The sequence below is a fragment of the Rhinolophus ferrumequinum genome, chromosome 23, assembly GCF_004115265.2.
Source record: "Rhinolophus ferrumequinum isolate MPI-CBG mRhiFer1 chromosome 23, mRhiFer1_v1.p, whole genome shotgun sequence".
In the NCBI taxonomy this organism is placed as follows: domain Eukaryota; kingdom Metazoa; phylum Chordata; class Mammalia; order Chiroptera; family Rhinolophidae; genus Rhinolophus; species Rhinolophus ferrumequinum.
Genome location: NC_046306.1, coordinates 27,411,688 through 27,434,109, shown reverse-complemented (window position 1 = coordinate 27,434,109; position 22,422 = coordinate 27,411,688).

Sequence of the window (22,422 nt, the reverse complement as noted above, 5' to 3'; positions counted from 1 at the left end):
TTTTCTGTATTTCTGATGATTTGACGTCTGGGGCCTTGCTGACTCTGGAGAGACTGTCCCTCCCAGGGCTCACCAATTCCTAGAGAAAGCAAACAACTCACTTGGGAACATTTCTTTCATATGCAAACCATCCAACCCAGATCCCCAAACTCAACCACCTCCTTTATCAGGTTCTCACACTCGGGGACACTATCTACCTGCCTTAATTACCCCAGGTCCAGATACTAGACAACCAGGGAGAGCCCCTATGCCCAGGAGACCACTGAAATTATTCAAACTGGCCAATCCTTAGCCTACTTACCCTGCCTCACTCATTCCTTCCCACGGAAACAACAATAAAAGTTCTTGCCCAAGTTTTCCTTCTCTCCTTCTTCCTGGCCAACACTGGTGCTTCCCCATGTGGCCCTGCATGGCCTGTTGTGCCTCCTGTTTCTGGGGATCAATGAGTACAAAAACTTCATCCTTCATGACAGTCAATTCTGTTTGTGCATGTCTTACCATACCTGACTAAAATAAATCCCAGGTACTCTTAAAATATCACATGACATCATAGTGAATAACAGATTCAAAGTGACAACCCTAAGTCATCAAGAAAATGATTATATCTTACTTAGCAGAATGACAAAGCATGAAGGTATATATTTCATTCTATATAAATGTGATAGCATTTCTTTAAGGATTTTTTTGTGTGTGTTTTGTTGTTTGTTTTGCTTTGCTGCTTTCATTATCAAAGTGGCACATATTCATGGCAAGAAATACATAGATACATAGATAGAATTCTCTAAACAGTACAGAAAAATATAAAGTATATTAAAAAGGTAATAGTTCTCCTCCATCTCCTTTCTGTCCCTTTCCCCACCATTAAGTGTTTTGTGTATTTTTTCTGATATTTTCAGAGGACTCACATTCCTACCTTTTTTTTTTTTTTACCAAATCAGATGGTATTATACATATTGTTCTGTAACTTGCTTTAATTTACTTAACAAAAATTCTTGTTAATCTCTCTTCTGTTTTGTAATCTCAGACCCTATAGGTATATATTTTAGAAAATTATTTAAATGTTTTAAAAATAATGAACTTATATGCAGGAATCAAGACCATTTTGTACAGCACAGAAAACCTCTGTATTCTTTTTGATGCCAATTTCAGAATCTATTCCGAAATTTCAATGCCTGTATATTAAGCAATTTCTAATGCTGCTGTCATGCAGGGTCTCTGGTCCCGCTCCCTGCACACGAACGCAGGATATGGTGAGGCCAGAAAGGAACAACAATGGAGCCATAGATAGGGGAATCATACCACTATATTCTCGATTGTGGCTGGTCGAGACACAAAAGCAAACATCCGCCAGTACCCCGACAAGGAGTCTTCCTGCACCCAGGTCTCTCTGGCAGCCAGGCGACACACAGGGAGTAGGATCAACACAATCTGCAATCCGTTGTCCGCTTCTCCGCCAACCAACCAACCAACCAACCCCCTAACGTAGCCACGGCAGTTATATTAGTGGCTAATGGCTAACCGGTAACAGCTGATGGCCACCCAGCCACAGTGGATAGCCATCTGATTACAGCTGAAGGCCATCTGATAACCGAGCCAGCACCTTTCCATGTGAGGCCGAGAGCCTGGAAACGGCTCTCTGGGACTCTGTCCCCACAGCTGCACTATCCAATACAGCAGCCACTAGTCACATGTGGCTACTTACATTTAATTTAAATTAAATTAAATTAAAATTTCAGTTCCTCAGTTGCACTAGCCATATTTCAAGTGCTCAGTGGCCACATGTGGCTAGTTGCTACCACACTGGATAGGGAAGATACAGAATATTCCATCATGACAGAAATTTCTATTGGACCCCAGTCGTATAAACTTGACGCATTTACCATAGAGAGAATTTTGTGCGGGATATTGATCATAAAAGATCTAAGAAGCAAAACAGGGCCAGACAGGTACCCAGGTACTGGGACAGCCAGAAGCCACGTGTACCCCTAGAGCAGCAGGGAGGAGGTGGTGTTTCCAGTAGCCTAGGGCCTGGTGATCTGGCCTGTCTATCAGAAGCTGAAGCCATGGAGAATATACCGTGACTGCTGGAAATGGTACTCAAAGCATAGAGGAGAGAGAAATAAACCTGCCTTCCCATCTCCTACCAGTACATCCAGTTGGCCCAACCCAGCAGGAAGCTGGCAGTGAGAGGAGCCCAAGGAAGGCAGCCTGCAAGAAAAGAGGACGATGTGCAGCAGGCAGGGCACCCAGAGATGAGGTAGAGCCTGGTCCCTGGGAGAACTGCAGGCCCCGTGGAGGACGTAAAGGCCTCATCAGTGAAGCTGGGCGATACACAGGGACTTGATCATGATGGGCCCTTGGACGGGCCCTAAGCAGTTTGGACTTCATCCAGGAGGCTCTGAACAGCTATTGGCAGGTCTCACAGAAAAGAGTGTCATGATCAGATTTGTGTTTTGGGAAGATTATTAGGCGAGGCCAGTGATCCTGCAAGTGTGGACCCTGGACCAGCATAATCTACATCACCTGGAAACTTGCTCTCAGGCCCCAGCCCAGGCCTAGTGAGCCAGAAGCTCTGGGGCTGGGGCCCAGCAATTTGCGCATGAGTCCTCCAGGTGGCTCTGATTGATACCAGAGCTTGAGAATTCCTGAGTTGGCCTGGAGGTGGGAGGACGAGATGGGATCTAAGTGAGACATGACAAAGGCTTTGATTAAGACACAGGACATGGAGCGGCATGCTGGAGAGGTAAACCTGGCAGGGCTGGTGACAGGACATTCGTGGCAACAGGGAAGGAAGAAACTCATTAGAAAGAAGCAGAGGAGGCAGCCATCCATGTGATGGGGTTCGTGGGACACAGACTTACATACATGTCAATGAACAGCCACTGATTGCTCAGAACTCTGCTCCAGGTGCTGTGCCATGGAACTACAGGGAAGGCGCAGCCTCTGCAATCCAGCACCTGACAGCTGGCATTGATCTTTCCAGCAGATCACTGATGCCTAAACCCCTACCACTACATTTTAACATCCGTTAAAATGCAGACGCTGTGGTATATATACACAATGGCATACTACTCTGCCATGAGAAAAGAAGAAATAGTGCCATTTGCAACAATGTGGATGGATCTTGAGATTATGATGTTATGCGAAATAAGTCACTTAGAAAAAGTCAAGAACCATATGATTTCACTGATAGGTGGGATATAAAACAGAAAGCAACAAAGGAACAAGACAAAGAAAGAAACAAAAACTCATAGACACAGACAATAGTTTAGTGGTTACCAGAGGGTAAGGGGGGTGGGGGGTGGGAGATGATGGTAAAGGGGATCAAACATATGGTGATGGAAGGAGAACTGACTCTGGGTGGTGAACACACAATGTGAGATATAGATGATGTAATACAGAATTGTACACCTGAAACTTATGTAACTTTACTAACAATTGTCACCCCAATAAACTTGAATTTCAAAAAAATTGCAGATGCTTTCTACAGAGATACCCACAGGGTCTGCACCCCTCAAGAGCAGCAGAGTCCAAAAGAGACTGTATACACCCCGAGCTTGGGAATTCCCTTGGGGCAGGGCTAGGCCTCCCTCCTTTCTTTACCCCAAAGGATGAGCACAGCATTTTGAGCAGCACTGTCCAACTGAAACATAACACGGGTCATATACAGGCATTCCTTGGAGATATTGCCAGTTCGGTTCCAGACCACCACAATAAAATGAGTCGTCATCTTGTGGCTGCTGGAGGGTCTTGACTTTAATTTGTAAAACACGCTACATCTGCAAAGCTCAATGAAACAAGGTATTCCTATATGCATTTTAAATTTTTTCTAGTAATCTCATTGGAAAAAGTAAAAAGAACAAGTAAAGATGATTTTAATAATTATTTTATCTAAGCCATCATTTCAAATTGCAGTCAGTATTTAACAAGTTATTAACAAGGTGTCTTCCATTCTCTTTTTTCCCCTGTACTAAGCTGTGAAATTTGGTGTGTAGTTTATAGTCACAGCATATCTCGAGTCCAACTTGCCCCATTTCCAGTGCTCAGTAGCCACACAGGCTGGTGGTTCCCATATTGGGCAGTGCACGTTTAACAGATTGTAATGGTTTATTAAGGCTTTCCTAAATAAAAGATGCATTACTTCCCAAGGAACAGACGACCAAAGACTTGTTATGGGTAGTGGTATCATTGTTGTAGCTATTGTTCTGTAGAAGAGGAAATTGAGGACCAATGAAGGTGAGAGAGAGAGAGAGAGAGAGAGAGAGAGAGAGAGAGAACAAGCTGGGCAGAAAGCAGGGCTTGAAAACAATTTGCCCGGAAATCTGAGGTAGGAGGAAATGAACATCTCGGAGAATATCTCGGAGAGAGAGATGAGTGTGGGCAGGAAGGTAAGAGGCCAACAAAAATATGGACACCTAAGTCCATTGTCCTTTGCAACAAGTGTAGTGTGCCCTCAGCAGCACTGCTCTATCCTCCATGAGTATCGACAAAATGCCTGGGTCAACGTTGCTTACATTTCTTAAGCAGGGAGTAAATGATGGGAAATATTTATAACACTTCAGTGGAGCTACCAGCCCAGTTTTTCCACTTACTGTGTGATCTTGGGGAAGTTACTTAATTTCTCTGTTCCTGTTTCCTCATCTATAAAGTGGAGTCTTCATTAATACCTTCCTTAGAAAATTATCATGAGTATTGAACAAAACTATGGAAATAAAGTGTTTCACATAGGACTGAGCCACATGAAAAAAAATTTTAAATATAAACTATTATAATTATTTTTGGTCAAATGGAAATATCTGAATGTCAACTAGGAATAGTTAATGAAATTGATTGCAAAAAATTACATTAGGTACAAATGCTTTAAATGGTATATTTTTGTGTGTGTGACAGAAATAAAATGAAAACAGTTGCATATTTTGTTATTGCTATAAAATGATATATTATTAAAAAAAGAAAGTATCTGGTTCTTCAATACTTCTCAAAATGGAGCAAAATAATCAGAGTGTTGTTATCATTGGTGGAATAATTGTTTTTATCTTTGCTTTTAGTGTTTAAAAGATCGACTTTAGTTGAGAGCAGACTTGGAATGTAGAGGTTGAGGGCAAGGCTTCAGCCTGGAACTCAGGACTCACCACCTTTGAAGCTCAGATGGGCCTGGACAGGGTGATAAAAAAAAAAAAAAAAAAAAAAAAAAAAAAAAAAAACCAGGAGAGGACACGGAACACCAGGTTCCCCTTGGAAAGAGTGAAGAAACCAATACCGGAAAGCGAAACCACAGCCCAGGTGGGTGAGGGCTGTTCTGCTGGGAACCCAGGCAGGGAGGCAGGCCACTGGCTGTGCGTGGGAACTAGACCCCTGCCTCCTGCTCCCCAGGCAGTGGCTTCTCAGCCTCCTCTCTGCCTGGTCTTGGCCAGTATCTCCTGTCTCCTTTCCTCGGGGTAGACCCACACCTGTGGCTTTATTTGTATTGCAGAGGACGCCTATATCCCATCATATGGGCCTCAGGGCTCTACCCAATTAAAAAGAAGTTCCCAGTCCCTTGCAAGGCTGGGAACACCCAGCTTCCCATTGTACCCAGGAGACATGTCCCAGCCACCAGCATGAGTGTGACTGTGTGTTCCAATGCAGCTAGGAGGTGTCTGTGGTGACCAGGGTTGACCTCAACCCTGCTTGGTGATTCTGCTTCTGCCTCAACCCTTCCTCCAAGGAGATACCATGAACTGCCATGTTTTTTCCATTTTACCACATCACCCTGACACTAGGAGGTGGTAAGGGAGGACGCTAAAATTAGAACAGCTTCAAAGAACTAGAATCAACTCCCCATTCTAGACCCTGTACAAACTATGGTGAAATCGGCCTGCCCCACCCCTTCCCTGGGACTGTGGATCAGGTTTCCCAAATGGAGAAGTTTCCATAGGGAAGGGAGCCAAAGCCCAGACCCAAGCCACAGCCTAAGTAAACAGAGTCCTCCCCACAGTGCTCCTTCAGAAGAAACAGGGCTGTGCATTTTGGCGGGTCCATAGAATGTCCCTCCACAGAGGGGCAACTAACCAACAGAAATCCAGGTACCTTCCAAGCCAAGGTTGGACAGAACTGAACATTGTTTTATTTCACTTTATAATTTTTCTACCACTTGACTTCATGACTCTGGGTCTTTAAAAAAAAAAAAAAACAACAACAACAGAGGATAGTGACAAAATAAAGTCCAGGCAACTGGAGTTTCTGGTAAATTTGCCTCCATTCCCTCCTCCAGGTTCCGCAAGGGCGAACAAGTATATCCATTCAAAGAAATTAAACATGGCTAAATATGTAGGTCTAACAATGAGGCACCAGAATAACACTTTATAGATACAAAATATTGAGTGATATTTTTCTAATCACATTCTCCCATCAAACCCCTGGCTCATGCAGCCCTCATCACCAGTTTGTCTCTCTTCGTTAAGCAGTTCTTGTGTGTTAGCAGAATAGAGAACCTCCTCCCAACCCTCAGCTCCACCATGTTTCCAGAGCAAACTTCCAAAGAACAAATTGAATGGCCAACGTGTCCTTGTCGGAATCAAGTGTTGACTTCATGCCTGGTGCTGAGCCAGAGGCTGGGAATCGTTTGTGGTTACTGCTCTCAGGGAACTCCCCGCTGAGCGGGAAAAATCACTGTATTCACACACCAATAAGCACAGATGAAGGTACTCATGGAGCGGTGTGCAAGACAAAAGGATGGGACTGAAGAAGCCACCGCTGAGTGCAGTCACTGAAAGACAGTTCCAAAAAGAAAATGAAGTTGATTTAGTCTTTAAAATGGTGCTAAAGTTCACAGGTAGACAAAAGTAGAGAGAAAACCCCACACTTCAGTCACAGAACACGTGCGACAGTATGGGGCTCAAGAAGGGCACAGGATGGATAAGTAAAAGCCAGGCGATGGATGGCCAGAGCCACTGGAAGGTTTGAAGCTGGGAAGTAATAGGATCAGGTTTGTCTCTTGGAAAGGTATCTCTAGCAGCATTATGAAAAACTGTTTCCGGGGAAATAGATTAAAATGGAGATACCCGTTAGAATGTCACTGTAATTGACTAAGTGAGATAACTAAGGATTTGAACTAAGCTCTAGAAGTAGAAAGGGAGACAATTCAAGGGTTATTTAGGTAGTAGAGCCAAAGCACGTAGTAGCCCACTGAATATAGGGTGAGGAGACGAGGAGGGTTCTCCAGGGGTCTACTATGTTAGATGCTGCCCTGGTTTGAATATCCCTGGCAACAGATCCTGAGACAAGAATTTGGGTGCAGGTAGTTGATTTGGGAAGTAACAGCAGGAATCACAAGGGAAGGACTGGGACAGGTGAGAGAAAGAATGAGGAAAGGGTGTGTTACTGAGTAGACACTGCTCGGGGCACCAAGGCTCAATCCCACGAGGGACCCCCTCAGACATTATGTAGAATACAGCTCAGAACTGAGCTGGGGAAGGGTGAGGAAGCCTGGGCTCATATCCACCAACTCTCATCCCACAATAGTTGAGGGTCAATCCTGGGGGTGCTGATTCCCCGGCACTTGTGGCCTGCCTCCCGTCACCATCAGCTAATCCCTAAGATGAAAGAAAGCCGTCAGGCAGAAGGACAGAAGGACTTGAGGTAAGAAGCCATTGGTAGAATAGAAAGTGTCCACCAAGGGGACCTCTAAGGTGGATGGAAAAGGTAAAAACAGGGCACAACATAGTCTGTGCGGTGTCTAGAAGGTCATAGACTCAGATTGTCTAGCAAGGCAACAGTAAATAATTTCTGAGATGTCATGTCAATTTCACCCCTTAAATTTTTAAGTGAGTTGTAATATACTCTAATTAAGCCACACTAAGAAAGCCCTGTAGCTCATTAGGTGAGTTCCATCTTGTCATCTTGTGTGTATTAGAGTATTGTTCTATGGCCACAGAGGCTCCGAAAAATACATTGAGAATGACGGAGTGATAATAAAAGCATCAAGACTGCAACCATAATACTGTACAGAACTACTTATGATTATAAGAGTGGAGGAGAAATTTAGTGCAGGATCTGAGAACGTCAGTAACATAAGAAGCTTCCAAATTACGAACTGATTCTGGGTAAATGTGGATGTCTCATGCTTGGAGGGAGAGAAGCCAAGTATTGTTTGATACTCATCTTTTGAGGCTTGGAACTGTTGAATTTGGTCTCTGAATCAACTGCACTCTGGTAAGCTTCTGAGGACATTTTGACTTTTTTTTTTTTTTTTTTTTTTTTTTTGGCATTCCTATGGATCCCCGTCTCTCCCCATATTTAAGAAGGGGAATGCCAAGAGACCTCAAGGGACCATCCCCAAAGAAATACACATAAATGTGAACAGGATTTGTAGCCCTAGAGAAACTTCCACACACTTTTAAACTTATCTTGGAAAAGATCAGACGTTTCCTACCCACAGATTTAAATCAGCCTGAGCCTAAAGTATTTCATTTCCATATTTAGAGCAGTAGTTGCCATTGGTATATAATACAAACCATCCCATGCAGCTGTGATTCAGGCATATACTGATTACTGCTCAACTACCCAGAATTCGAGCTCAATTTCACAAGACAGAAATATGACTTTTTTTTTTCTTTTTGGTCATAAAAGATCACCCAAGGAAGTAGCATGACAAAATGTTTCCTGATGCTGTTACAGGCATATGGCTGAAACTCAACCTCACACACATCTGTACAAAAATGTACTGAGCAACCCACAAATAGCTGAGCTTTCTGGCAACATTAACACCCGAGCATCAGCAAGCCTTCTGTCGCTAATTATTTGAGACATCTCCTGCTTTGCTTTTATAACATTCGGAGCTGTTTATCAAAGAGGTCATAACACGAGAAAGTATTCGTGCCATCTTTAATAAAGAAACAATCTGACTGGACAGGGAGAGAAGGAAAAACACTGTTGCAATAGAGCAACAATCAAATTATGTCTATAATGGGCTTTAAATCTTTAGAAGAAAAGATCTACAGTTTAGCAGCACAAAGCAGTATTATTCCTGTTGTTATTAAAAACTGCCCTCTAATCCTTCACACATATGTAATACATCTCGTCCAAGGATCTCAAAGTCCATTATAAATAAACAAGAGGCTACACTTTATAAAATCCGGCCAAGGCCACAAAAGGGATGGAACTCTCTGGTCATGAATGAGCCAACCCTTTTACAACAACTCACCAGCTAATGCCATAAAGTCTCTTGGTCTCACCAACATTTGGGGAAATAACTGGGTCTTGGTTTACAAAAGACAGTCAATAAATTCTTGTCAATGCAAAGATTAATAAAAAGATCTGCTACAGGAACGTTATGGAGATTAGTTAATTCATGTGAATTGTTTAATAAATGTATTTTATATATAAATGTTCCCATGAAACATGTAACCCATTATAAATTCATTGTTATCCAGAGGGCTTGGTAATCTCAGTGTCAAAGCCAAGAAATACTAGTTAATTACCTCCCTGCAGCCTGTGGCTTCATTACTGTCTTTCTACATCTCTGCAGAATTTATCTCTTGGGTAATTAATTGCAAGTCTGAGTCCCAGTGAAGAAGGAGAAAAGAAAAGCTAAGGCAGGAAAACAGAAAGCTCACAATGTTTAAGAAGCATAAACACTGCAATTAGCTGGTAAGTCTAGCCCTTTCATTCATGTAGTAAATTGTCATGAAATCATAGAAGCAAAAAGAAATCTTTGAGTGTTCAACATGTACCAGGCCTTGTGTTTGACACCGGCTACGAGAAATCCAGAAGACTTCAATACAACAAAGGGACAGGGTAGGAAGATAAAAGGCACATCATTTAAACCAATAGTACAATCCAGGGTGATTGTCAATGGAACTTGTAGCCCTAGAGCAGGGTTTCTCAACCTCGGCACCACTGATATTTTGGGCCAGATAATTCTCTGTTGTGAGGAGCTGTGCACGGTAAGATGTTTAGGTATAGACATCTATCCACTAGGTTCCAGCAGCATTCCTTTCCCTGCCATCCTCCACTCCCCAGTCGTGACTCAAACTGTCTCCAGACATTGTCAAGTGTCCCCTGGAGTGCAAAACTGTCCCCCAGGTGAGAAACACTTCCCTAGGGATCTCAGAAAAGTACTTAACTTTCTTTCACTTACATAATCATATTAATCTGACAATTCTGGTTGAAACACTTACTTGTATCTTCAGCCTACACCTCTCCAGGTATTTTTCAGTAATCTCAGTGTTGTTGACATGTATGGCATCCAGATCAATTAGTGTCCATGGGCCACTTGTATGATGAAGCATCCTATTTCAACAAGGCACCTGTCTCCATTTCTGTATTATAAACCCAGGCTCCAAAAGTAGCATTTATCTTGGAAAAAACTCAAAACAGAACATTAATATTGTAAGGGACTGCATAAAAGATGACGGTAAATCTCCATGATGTCATATGTCAAAGAATGACTCAGACACATGTAGTTAATTACATACGTGCCAAATAATTCACTCGTGTATAAAGGGCAGGGCCATCAAACAGCTGTCAGTTAACAAAGGTAAAACACAATTTATTTATTTTTAAAAAAAGCAGTGGCGGGAGAGAAGGAAGAGAAAAAAACAAATGAGAACACAGTGAGCCTCATTTTGCATTTTGGAGGTAAATTGATTAGCTGACAGCTAGCAAAGGGGTCTGTCTCGGCGTCTGCACTTGAACAGGCCATCTAAGTTATCAAACAAAGAAATTTCAGTTGGTGATGGATTCTCCAAGAAACCTTGAGGGTTTCGCTGTGGAGTATGCATAACAGGCTGCCTGTGACACGTCTGCTGGATCCTTAGTCAGTATTTCATGGCAGTTAGGTAGTACCATTTCAAGTTATTCAAAATAACTCTCATAGGAAAGTTAATTTTAATACAACCGCCTTATTTTTAGCTCTATAATTCTGTGGAAAGGAATGGCTACCTAACACAAGCTCCAAATTCCCAAGAGCTAGAAGTCTTAGGACTGGAGATTTCCTCAATGATGTGAGATTTTCTGCTCTTCTAAGTGACAGCTGACTTTTTCACCTGTTCACCAAACCTAAAAATCAGCGAATCTCAGGCTCACTTGATCTTCTCTCCTGCATTGGAGATGATTCCAGCCGCTGAAAGTGCCACCAAAAAACAACAGGAAAGAGTTCCTTGAAGTTCTACAACATCGTTGATGTTTCTGGAATGGCTATCCTTCCTTTCTTGCTTCATGTTGAATTACTTTAGGAAAGAAGCCCCCATTATTTTGGCATCCATATTATCCTTGAGTGCAGTTCTGGGTACAAAGTGGTCAGCCAACAAATGGCAAACAGTGTCAGAGGTGTTATTATGATAGTTAACACTTAATGAATACTTATTGTGTTCTAGGCATTGGTCCAAGCACTATGCATATTTTATTCCATTTACTCTTCACATTAACCCTAAATTACTATAAGGAGTATTATAGACCCATTTTACAGATGAAGTCAAGAAGGTTAGAGATTCCCATTGTTGGAAGTTTATGTAATTATTTTTAATGTTTCAGTAATCTCAGTATTTTTTTTTAAATAACTTCCTTTGTCTTAACTGAAGGATCTTTCTCTTCACCATCCTACCCTACCCCTACCCAAGGCCTTTAGTCATGAACTCTCCTTAAAATATATTTCAAATGTTTATTTCTCTGTTGTGTGGTGGAGCCTCAAATTAAAAGTAATTGATGACACTTTTGAATGCTCGTGTGTTTTAAGCCATGGTTCTATTTCTGAGCATTACCTGCCAGGCACTGGAAGTCATACAAAGATAACTAAAACATGATTTTGTCTTTGAGATCCTCCCAAAAGGAAGCCAAAAGATGCCCAACACAATAGACTGAGGGAACCGAGAGGAGAGAGTAACTAACTCCGCCCGAGGCCATGAAGGAAATGGCTCTTACACTGAATTTTGAAGAGGTTTGATGAAGAATTAGTCAACATAGGGAAAGTGGAGAACATACTCTGGTCAAAGGAAATAGTCTCATACAAAAGTCATACACTTTTACAGTACATATCTATTCACTTTTGCAATAAATATTTTCAGCAATAGGTGCTCGGGATCCAATGGTGAACAAGAGAGGCGAGGTTGGGGTTCTCATGGACCTAATAATATTCTAACGAGGGAAGTATGGCAGCTGATTTCCAAAGATGGTCAACATCACTTCCTTTCCCTTCTGTATGCATGTGCATTTCTTTTTCCTTTCATCCGGAGGTAGAGCTTACGTGTCCTACCCTGGAATTTAGGCTGAGCCTACAACTGCTTTGACCAATCAAATGTGGATGAAATGACATTCTGGGACATCTAAACTCAGGCATTAAAAATGCCCGGAAGTTTCTACTTGCTCCTTTTTGGAGCCCTGAGCTGCAACACAAGGAGGGCAAGCTCACATTCTGGAAAGAGAGGCTGCGTTGAGAAGCACCCAAAGCACTATGTACGCAGCACTGCCATCTGACTACAGCTGCATAAGAGAACCTATGCCAATTATCCCACTACTGCAAAACAGACCACTTCAAAATGCAGTGGCTCAGAACAATGGCATTTCTGGTTCTCATACATCTTCAGTTTGGGCAGAGGGTGGTATCGCCACATGATGCTCCACATGACTAAAGTCTGGAGGATTCACATTCACCCTGGCTCAGTTATACGGCTGGCAAGCTGGTGCTGCCTGACAGCTGAATATCAGCCAGAACTGAGGCTCCATGTGGCCCGGGCTTCGTCCGGGCATGGTGGCTGGGTTCCAAGCGTCAGTATCCCAAGGAAGAGGCATGGAAAGCTATATTAACTTTTATGAAATAGCCTCAGAGTCACATAGCATCTCTTCGCTAGACTCTGTTAGCTGAACAATTCTCAATGGCCTACCCACCTTAAGAGGAGGGGACATAGACTCCACCATTGATCAGAGTGTGGCAATATTCTGGAATATCATGTAGAAAGGAAAATAGTGTTGCAGACATTTTTATCTACAGAGTCCAACCTAAGGCCCAGCCAACCCATGGTAGCAAGAGCTATAATAAAATGTATATTGTTTTAAGCTACTGAGTTTGGGGTGGTCTGTAAACAGAGCAAACAGATCACTAGATAGCTGAAACACATTTAAAAATTATGCATACATATATGTATGGGCGGGAAAATTCAGATTCCGACAAATACATTTGGATATACATTTAGACAGAGAAATGGGAAAGACAGGGATTCAGGTCTACTCCAGATTAGATATCAAAGGTGGCCTTTGTTATAATTTTTTTCTATGGTTTGTAATCTTTTACATTGAGAATGAATTAATGGATAATTTCAACAACAACATTTTTTTTAATGTAAGTAAATAGAATTAGCTTAATGTAAAAGACAGAACAGAGGAAAAACATCCAACACAAAATAGAACTTGCAGAAGAATTTATATAGGTAAAATAACTTCTTCCCCAAAAAGCCCCAAAGAATCTCGAAGTTCTGAGTTAAGAAAGGAGGGAGTGGGAACAGGTAACGGAGCCATTCGGCAGGAGCTTAAATAAAGGCTGGCCCATGTGAGTTGGTCAGGCCCTCAAGGAGGTTGCTTTTAAGTTCATTATACAAGGCAAAAATTCCCTGGGGTCATTACTGGCCTTGAAAATAACTTCAGTCAGCAGGGAGACTACAGATAGACTGCCTCTTGATAAAGCTGACAGTTTTTCCTCCCGCATTGGAACAGCTCATAATTCTTCAGTTGAACCAGATAAAGTTTGCGACGTGCATTAGGAGTGTACATTGTACAGAAAATAATGTATATCTTTAAATGTTAGAATCACACTCAGCCTGATGAGATGCTCAACCTGAGTGGCGTGTGGGAACTGAAACACATTGAAGGAACAACAGATTTATAATACCTGCTCTTGCTCTTCACCAGTCAGTAGACTGGAAGGTTCATTGCTGGTATACTTTGAATATGGTTCTCTCTCTCTCTCTCTCTCTCTCTCTCTCTCTCTCTCTCTCTCTCTCTCTCTGTTGACCCTTGAACAAAATGGATTTGAACTGCACAGGTCTACTTATATGCAGATTTTTTCAATAAATACAGTCAGCCCTTTCTATCCATGGGTTTTGCATCCACGGATTCAACCAACCATGGATAGAAAACAGAATTTTTGCATTCCCAACCTCAGATTCCCAACCCGGATCAAAAATACTGTTTTCCATCTGCTGTCAGTTGAACCCGTGATGCGAATGCCCAACTGTAGAGTCAAAAGTTATACAGGGAGGGGATTTTAGACTATGAGAGGGTCAGCACCCCTAACCCCCACATTGTAGCTGACATAAAAAAACACCAAATACACATACACCCGACTCCTGTGTGCAGACTTGCTGGCTATCACTTTTGTCTCCAGAGCAGTCGAAATAATGTCTTCTAAACAAAGTGTGAGAGGAAGGCTCCAGAGCAGAAATTAGGTCCAAAAAGAGAACTCCAGTCAGGTGAGTACTAGACTCATCGGGGGTGATGACTTCGTGAGGTATATAAATGTCTACTCATTACATTGTAGTCCTGAAACTAATGCAATATTGTATGTCAGCTGTAACTGAAAATTTAAAAAAAACAATAAAGAAAAACCAAAGAGAGAATTCCATTACACCACAAAAGACAGAAAGAGAAAAGCAAAGGCCAGCAATGTAGCGTAACTAAAAACCATCATCCCTACCTAGAGCAAAGCCATCACAGCTTTGGATACACAAGTGTTCCCCAAGCCTGCTTGTCATACAAACAGGTCATAGACGCACAGCGGAGAACCATGTAGTGCAGATACCAGATAGACTTTATCAAGTGAAGAAAACTCTAAGTAGAGAAGAAATAGAGTATAAATAATCTCAGAGCCTCTCCTTAACCCACAGGTCAGGCATGCATAAAGAGTACGAACATGGCCAACAATCCAACAGAGTGGGACTCTGACCTCATAATGTTCTACAGTTTTATAGGATCAGGGAAAGGCAACAGTCATGGTCTATGTTACCTGGAATCTTCTGGCCAGGGAAGAAGTCTTGTTAGAAAAAAATTGGAGAAGGAAGGTTCAGGAGCTGAGCACCTGCTCTCAGCCTATTGAGGTAACTCAGATCTGCTGAGTTAGTTGTCTTTGCTAAACTATCAGAAGGAAATGAAATTCCAGGTTCATCCAGATTTCTCTCTCCTCACTCTTCTCTGTTTATGCAAGTTATTTAAAAAATAATGTGCCTACATTTGGAAAGAGACATCCAAATTGCCTGTGCATAACTTCAGTTACCAATCTAGTCCTCCTTTTATGAAGAGGTGGTCAGTATTACCAGAAATTTGAAGATGCTAAAGTACAAATGATATAAGCAGAAATTAATACTACAAGAAATAGATGAGAATATTTTTCATTCTAATTATGAGAAGATAGTGGATCCATAAAATAAGAACAGGCTACTGAGAAGCATTCAGAAAACAAAAAGGAGCTCTACAACATTAAAAATGTGATTGCCAAAGTAATATATTGAATGAAAGGGCTTAGTAATAGAATTGGTAAGGTTAAAAATCAACCAAAGTTCTGTGCTAGATGATAAGCCTGTCAGAAAATTGCACAGAGACAGAGAGAGAGAAAGAACGAAAGAAGGAAGGAAAGAAGGAAGGAAGGAAGGAAGGAAGGAAGGAAGGAAGGAAGGAAGGAAGGAAGGAAAGAAGGGGATTAGATTAAAAATGTAAAAAGACTGTTTAGGAAATATGGAAGAGATTTCCAGGACACTGACATCCATCTGGCAGGAATTCAAGAACAAGAGAAGAAAGAGAAAGAGGGAGAGAAGGAAAAATCAAAGACATAATAGGAGAAAAAAATTCCCGCATTAAAAGACTTGAGTCATCAAGCTGAAATGGGCCCTCAAAGAATAAGCAGAAACAATTTTAATTTATATGTAGAGGTACAGACTAGTAAAATATTTACATTAAAGGATAAACTGAAAATCCCCAAAGTAAAATAGTACCTTATAAACACAAGGACAACTATTGAACTGGCATCTGATTTCTCACCAACCAAGACTACTAGTACACAATGGAGCATTGTTTTCAAAGTTCTGAAAAAAAAATTATTTAGAACTGAGAATTCTATTCCCACCACTCATGTGTGAGGACAAAATTAAAGCTTTTCATAGGCGAGGGATCAAAATGTTCAACATTCATCTATCCTCTCTGAAAATCATTCAAGGATATATCACAGTGAAATGAAAAACTAAATCCAAGAAAGAGATAGACATGGAACACCTGGATTAGTAATGAGTACAACAAAAATCACAAAACTTACAATTGAATTAGAATAACTATTGTTAATATGCATAGGACACTTAAAACAATTATTAATAAAAGAGTTCTTAAATAGCAGGGACATGATATAAGATATAATTACAATCTCACATTTATTCTAGAAAACTGAAAGTTGGGAACAGGTTAATTATAAATTTACTAAAGATCTTTCCTTGTTCAGATTATGGGTTATAAATATTGATTAATGCTTGATGTTATAGTAATCTACATAAATGTACAAATATTTTAACTAACAAAAGAAAAAGACAAAGCAGATGTTGCTTCAGGGATCTATTGTTGCTTTTGGTATCTATTGCTGTGATTTAAAACAATAATCATTTATTTTTTTTTATCTCTCATAGCTTGAGGGCTGACTGGGCACAACTAGGCATAAAGGCTCCTCACTTACACACATCTGTCAGTTGATGTTGACTCTCTGCTGGGACCTCAGCTGGAGCTGTTAGGCAGAACACCTACCCAGGGCCTTACCACGAGGCCTGAGCTTTCTCATAGTATGGTAAGCAGTTAGAGACAGAGACAGAGACAGAGAGAGCCAGGCAAAAGTTGCAATGCCTTTTGTGAACTAGCTTTCAGAAACCGTTCGTATCTTCCACCATATTCTATTTGTTCAAAGTGAATATGGTTAGCCCATATTCAAAAGATATTCAATTCAAAAGAAGGGAGATTAGACTCCACCTCTTACTAGGAAAGTGTCAAAAAATTTGAAAACAGATTTTAAAAATTATTTCAGATGTATTATGTCTAAAAAATAACTAGTGGTTTCAAAAAAGAGAGAACCAAAGAGAATTTTTATAGTATTAGTAAATGTCAGGAAAAAAGGAAACAATAAAAAACTAGTAAATGCAAAATAAGATGGCAGTTTTAATATTTCAGCAATTACAATGAATATTAATGGCTAATTTCTGCTGTTAAAAACAGAGACTTTCAAATTAGATTTAAAACTAATAACACAAGAGAATATCTACTCTAAGCTCTTTTAAGAGCCACACACAGGGGAGTCCAGTCAAGATGGTGGAGTAGTTAAACATAGTTGAGAGAGAGAGAGAGAGAGAGAGAGAGAGAGAGAGAGAGAGAGAGAGAGAACATATGAAAAGAAATATGAAAATAAAACAAAGACACACCAAGTATATTAAGTATCAGACAAAATAGAATTAAGGGCAAAAAAAAAAAAAAATGTGAATTAGGAATGATATAAGCTAATAAAGTGCTAATATAAAATCATCAAGAAGATGTAATACTCATGAGTTTTTATATAAGGACATAGTTCTGAAATATATGAAACAAAAATGTTGGAAAGGCAAAGAACAATTGGCAAACCACAGATGCAGCGGAAGTCTTTCACACCTCTATAATCAGAAACTGACAGATCAAGCATACAATAAATAAATAACTGAATTAGCAAGCCTGACTTAATAGATATAAGTACATGTACTCAAAAATATATATTTCTTTTTTAAAACCCATGAAACATTGTAAAATTGGTCTAATGGCCTCAAGGAAATTTTCAGTTAAATCCCAAAACTGAAAATCAGCTATGCTATGTTATCTAAATGCAATACAAGAAAACTGGAAATCAGCAACAAAAAGTCACCCAATTCGGAGTTCTAAAACATTCCTCTATATTATTACCCTTAAATTAAAAGGCAAGTCAAACTTGAAAGTATGTATTACTTTTAGTAAGTGAAAACACAACAATTCCTATGGGATGCTGTAAACCAATATTTGGAGAAATGTTTATAGCCTCTAACTTGACCATGCATGAGAATCACCTGGAGATCCTGTTAAAACAGAGATTTCCAGGCCCCACTTTCAGAGTCCGTGATTCCCGAGTGCTAGAGTTGGGCCTGAGAATTTTTGTTTTCAGCAAGTTTCCAAGTGATGTTGAGGCAGCTGGTCCTGGGACCAAACTTTGAGCACCACTGTTTTATAGTTTCACTTAAATGTCCTCTAAAGAGGAGGCCTTCTCTGATTACCCTAAACCAATGCCTGGTACATTTCATTCATTTTACATTTGAGCATCTTATTAGAAGTTATTTTAATTGTTTACCATCATTTTTTCTCTGAAGAGCATTAAGAAACAACAATCATAACAATACGACGGTGATAATAATGATCTTGCAAAATTTTGTAAATATCTATACAGAGCAGTTGCCAAATATAGCATGATAAATTGGTATAAAATCAAATGCCAAGAATGTCAACAAGTCAGTAGGTATTTCCATGTCTATAACCAGAATTTCCTGTGATGATCTAGTAGTTCTCAAACTTGGCTACACAATGGCATCACCTGGGAAATTTTTTGTTTTGTTGTTGTTTTTTTATTTAAGTATAGTTGTATACAATATTATATTAGCTATATTAGTTTAAGGTGTACAATATAGTGATTCACTATTTTTATACCTTACAATATGATCACCCCACTAATTCTAATAATCATTTGTCACTGTACAAACAGCACAATATTGACTATATTCTTCTTCACCTTTTCCACCCATCCCCCCACACCCTCTTCTCTGGTAATCAATCATCCCTTTAGTTTCTGTTTCTCTGTTTTATTTGCCTTTTTTTTTAAAATTCTACTAATAAGTGAAAACATGCAGTATTTGTCTTTTTCTGTTTGACTTATTTCACGTAGGATAATACCCTCTCGGTCTATCATGTTGTTGCAAATGGCAAGATTTCATTCTTTGTTATGGCTGAGTAATATTCCATTGTATGTATATACTACATCTTCTTTATCCATTCACCTATCGATAGACATCTAGATTGCATCCATATCTTGGCTATTGTAAATAACGCTGCAGTGAACACATATACTCGTATCGTTCTGAATTAGTGTTTTCGTTTTCTTTTGATCAATACCAAGAAGTGGACTTCCTGGGTTGTATGATAGATCTATTTTTAGTTTTTTGAGAAATCTCCATACTCTTTTCCCTAGTGGCTGCACCAACTTGCAGTCCCACCAATTTTTGATAATGACCAATACCTGGGTCCCAAACCCAGAGTTTGTGATTTAATTAGTCTGAAAGGTAGCCTGGGCATTGGGACTTTTAAAAGCTAGTTGCTATATGAAGACAAGATTGAGAACCACTGATCTTTAAGAAGGAAATCAAGTCATAGATAACTACGTATTTCTCTTACTCTTAAAGGACAATCGAGCTATACATAAGTTTGGATACAAATTTCTGCCTTCTCATGGATTCAATGGGAGTTTTGTCTGCTGAGGAAAAGCAGATACAGCCCTGCAGCCCTTTCCAGCCACAGTTTTCACTGAATAGACATTGCTTCATCGTACGTCGCCTCCCCACCCCCAACATATTTCACAGCAATTGTAACAACGGTATGAATTACAAGTGATATGCTTTGAATGTTATTATCCGTTCCCCCATATCTTGACATTTTAGATGTAACCAAGAACTTTGCATCCCCTTGGACTGGTTGAAGGGGGAGATTCTGATTAATGTCCTTTCAACTCCCTTATGAAACACATGGCTTGTATTAGAGACAAGATGAATGAATTGATACATTGGGAACGGCCTTCACATTAGACAAACATGACTTACTAAAGCCAGGAATGTCCTAATGATTAAATCTATCCATGTATGTGAATCAACATATCTCCTTCAGGGAGCAGCTCTTTTAAATGGGTTGTTTTCACTAGCAAAGCAAAAATCTTCCCCATCACTGAACAGAAATCGTCATTCATCCACGTAACTGTGAACATTAGAAATTTAAAGACCTGATAATGCAAAAATAAATTTACCTTATGTTCTGCTCTGATCATTTACATTTACTCTCCTTCAAATATTTAGCTTAAAAATACAAAAACCCCTTGCCAAAATTTGTACTTCTTAATAATGTTAAACTTGCCAGATAAAATATAGGACACCCAGTTAAATTTGAACATCAGATAAACAACAAATAATTTTTTAGCATAAGTATCTGCCAAATATTGCATTTGACATATATACTTATACTACAAATATATTCATTGTTTTTCTGAAATTCAAATTTAATTGGGTGTCTTGTGTTTTTATTTGCTAAATCTGGCAACACTAACTACTGAGGACTCTACATGCTGAAGTCACATTCTTCAGTTTTTGGGGACTTTGGTGAATATTTGGTCAGAAGACATGGTCTTATCACTAAATCAATGTATTAAATTTCCCTGCTGGTAAAAGAAATCTCTCTATAGTCAGACAGTACCAACAAGTTAACCTCAACTGACATGAATGAGAACCGTTTCTAAGTGGTTATAGTTTCTAAAACAGAACTCCATCTACAATAAATGTAATTATTTCACTAAAATTGTTTGCATGTGTTTCATTTCTGCACCAGGCCATGTTCCTGTACCATCTTAGTTGCCTTCATCTGTTACTTTGCAGGCCTTTCTTTGCCCATATCTTTGATTTAAATTTATCATGACACATTTTTAAACAATAGCAGGAAACCTCACTTATGACTTTAATTATAAAATGGTGTTATAAAATTATATCCACATTTTACTTTTGGCAGGCAGCAGTCCTCATTTAACATGAATATCTCAAGTTGGCCTCTGCAGTTCTCTTTGGTTGATTTCAGTGCTTACTGTATGTAATTGATATAAAAACACAAGTTTAGGAAGCAGTTATTGGAACTTGTTAAAAGAAGTAGCCACATTCATAAATACTTTCATTTTGCTGTATAACATGCCAAGAGAATTAATAACACACTTTGGGGAATATGGGAGAAATTCTGACTTTTTAAAGAAAAACTGATGTATTCTGCTCTTAATGTTAATTGTTTGACTGTAGGTCTATAGCTTTGTTTCTCTTCAAATCCCAACTGTGTCTAAGGGGAAAAAAAAAGAAAGTTAGCTAGACAAATATGCAACTCTATAAATGCCTATTGGCATTTAAATAATTCTATTGTTCTTTCTTAGTGAAAAGAATAGAAATATGTCAGTCCTCTAATAGATACAACAGAAAAGACCATAATAAAATCACAGAAAGCCATCTGTGGAAGGCTCAAATTTGATGCTGCCTGAAATAGTCTCAATAAATTTTAAAGTAGAAACTTTAAAAATAAAAACTAGTGATTCCTTTCCACTAATGTAGGCAAGTTTCCACATTCTTCTGGCTTGAAGACAAATGTAGTTTATGGCTTAAAAGAGTTGCTTCATTTGCATTTATAATCTACGTACTACAAAAATATATATTTCGCTTAGCACAGAACAAACAAGTAGAGGGGGAAAAAAAGAAAGAGAATTCAATAAATTATATTTCTAGTCTTAATAAAGGGGAGAGGGGGATATTCATAGTCCTTCACCTTTTATGTTTTAAATACCTATATTTTACTTTGACAATTATATGAGCTAACAACGTATATGCTTAGGAACCAGGGAAATGTGTCTAAGAGAATTTATGAGAAACAACAGCGTAAATTAGATTGATCTGAACCATAAAGTTTCTCCAAAATATTGCCCCAACTTTCAAGTTGTTCACCATCTAACCTGGGCAACATAAGTGGAACATAATAAGTGTTAGACGGTGTATTACAAACTCTAAGTACAATAAGGACCAGAGAGAGGGAGAGAGCAATGTAAATCAGAAAAGACTTGAGGCTTAAATAATATTTAGATAAACATAGATTAGATAAGATGTATCACACGTGGGGACTGGCCTTTGGGGATAATACATCACATTGGTGACTGCCAAAATAGAAAAATAAAAAGTGAAAACTAATACTAAAAGCGGAGTTGGTCATGTACAGTACGGGCAGGACATCTTTAAAAAAATAACTATTTCGGGGGCGGCCAGATGGCTCAGTTGGTTAGAGCATGAGCTCTCAACAACAAGGTTGCTGGTTCAATTCCTACATGGGATGGTGGGCTGCACCCCCTGCAGTTAAAGATTGAAAACAGCAACTGGACTTGGAGCTGAGCTATGCCCTTCGCAAGTAGACTGAAGGACAATGACTTAGAGCTGATGGGCCCTGGAGAAACACACTGTTCCCCAATATTCCCCAATAAAATTCAAAAAGAAAAAAAGAAAACTATTTCAAGGAGAGGAGAATGTAAACCAGGAAATTCAAGGGAATTACATTAACTACTGACTTTCAGAAATGGAGTGACATAAAAATAAAAAGACA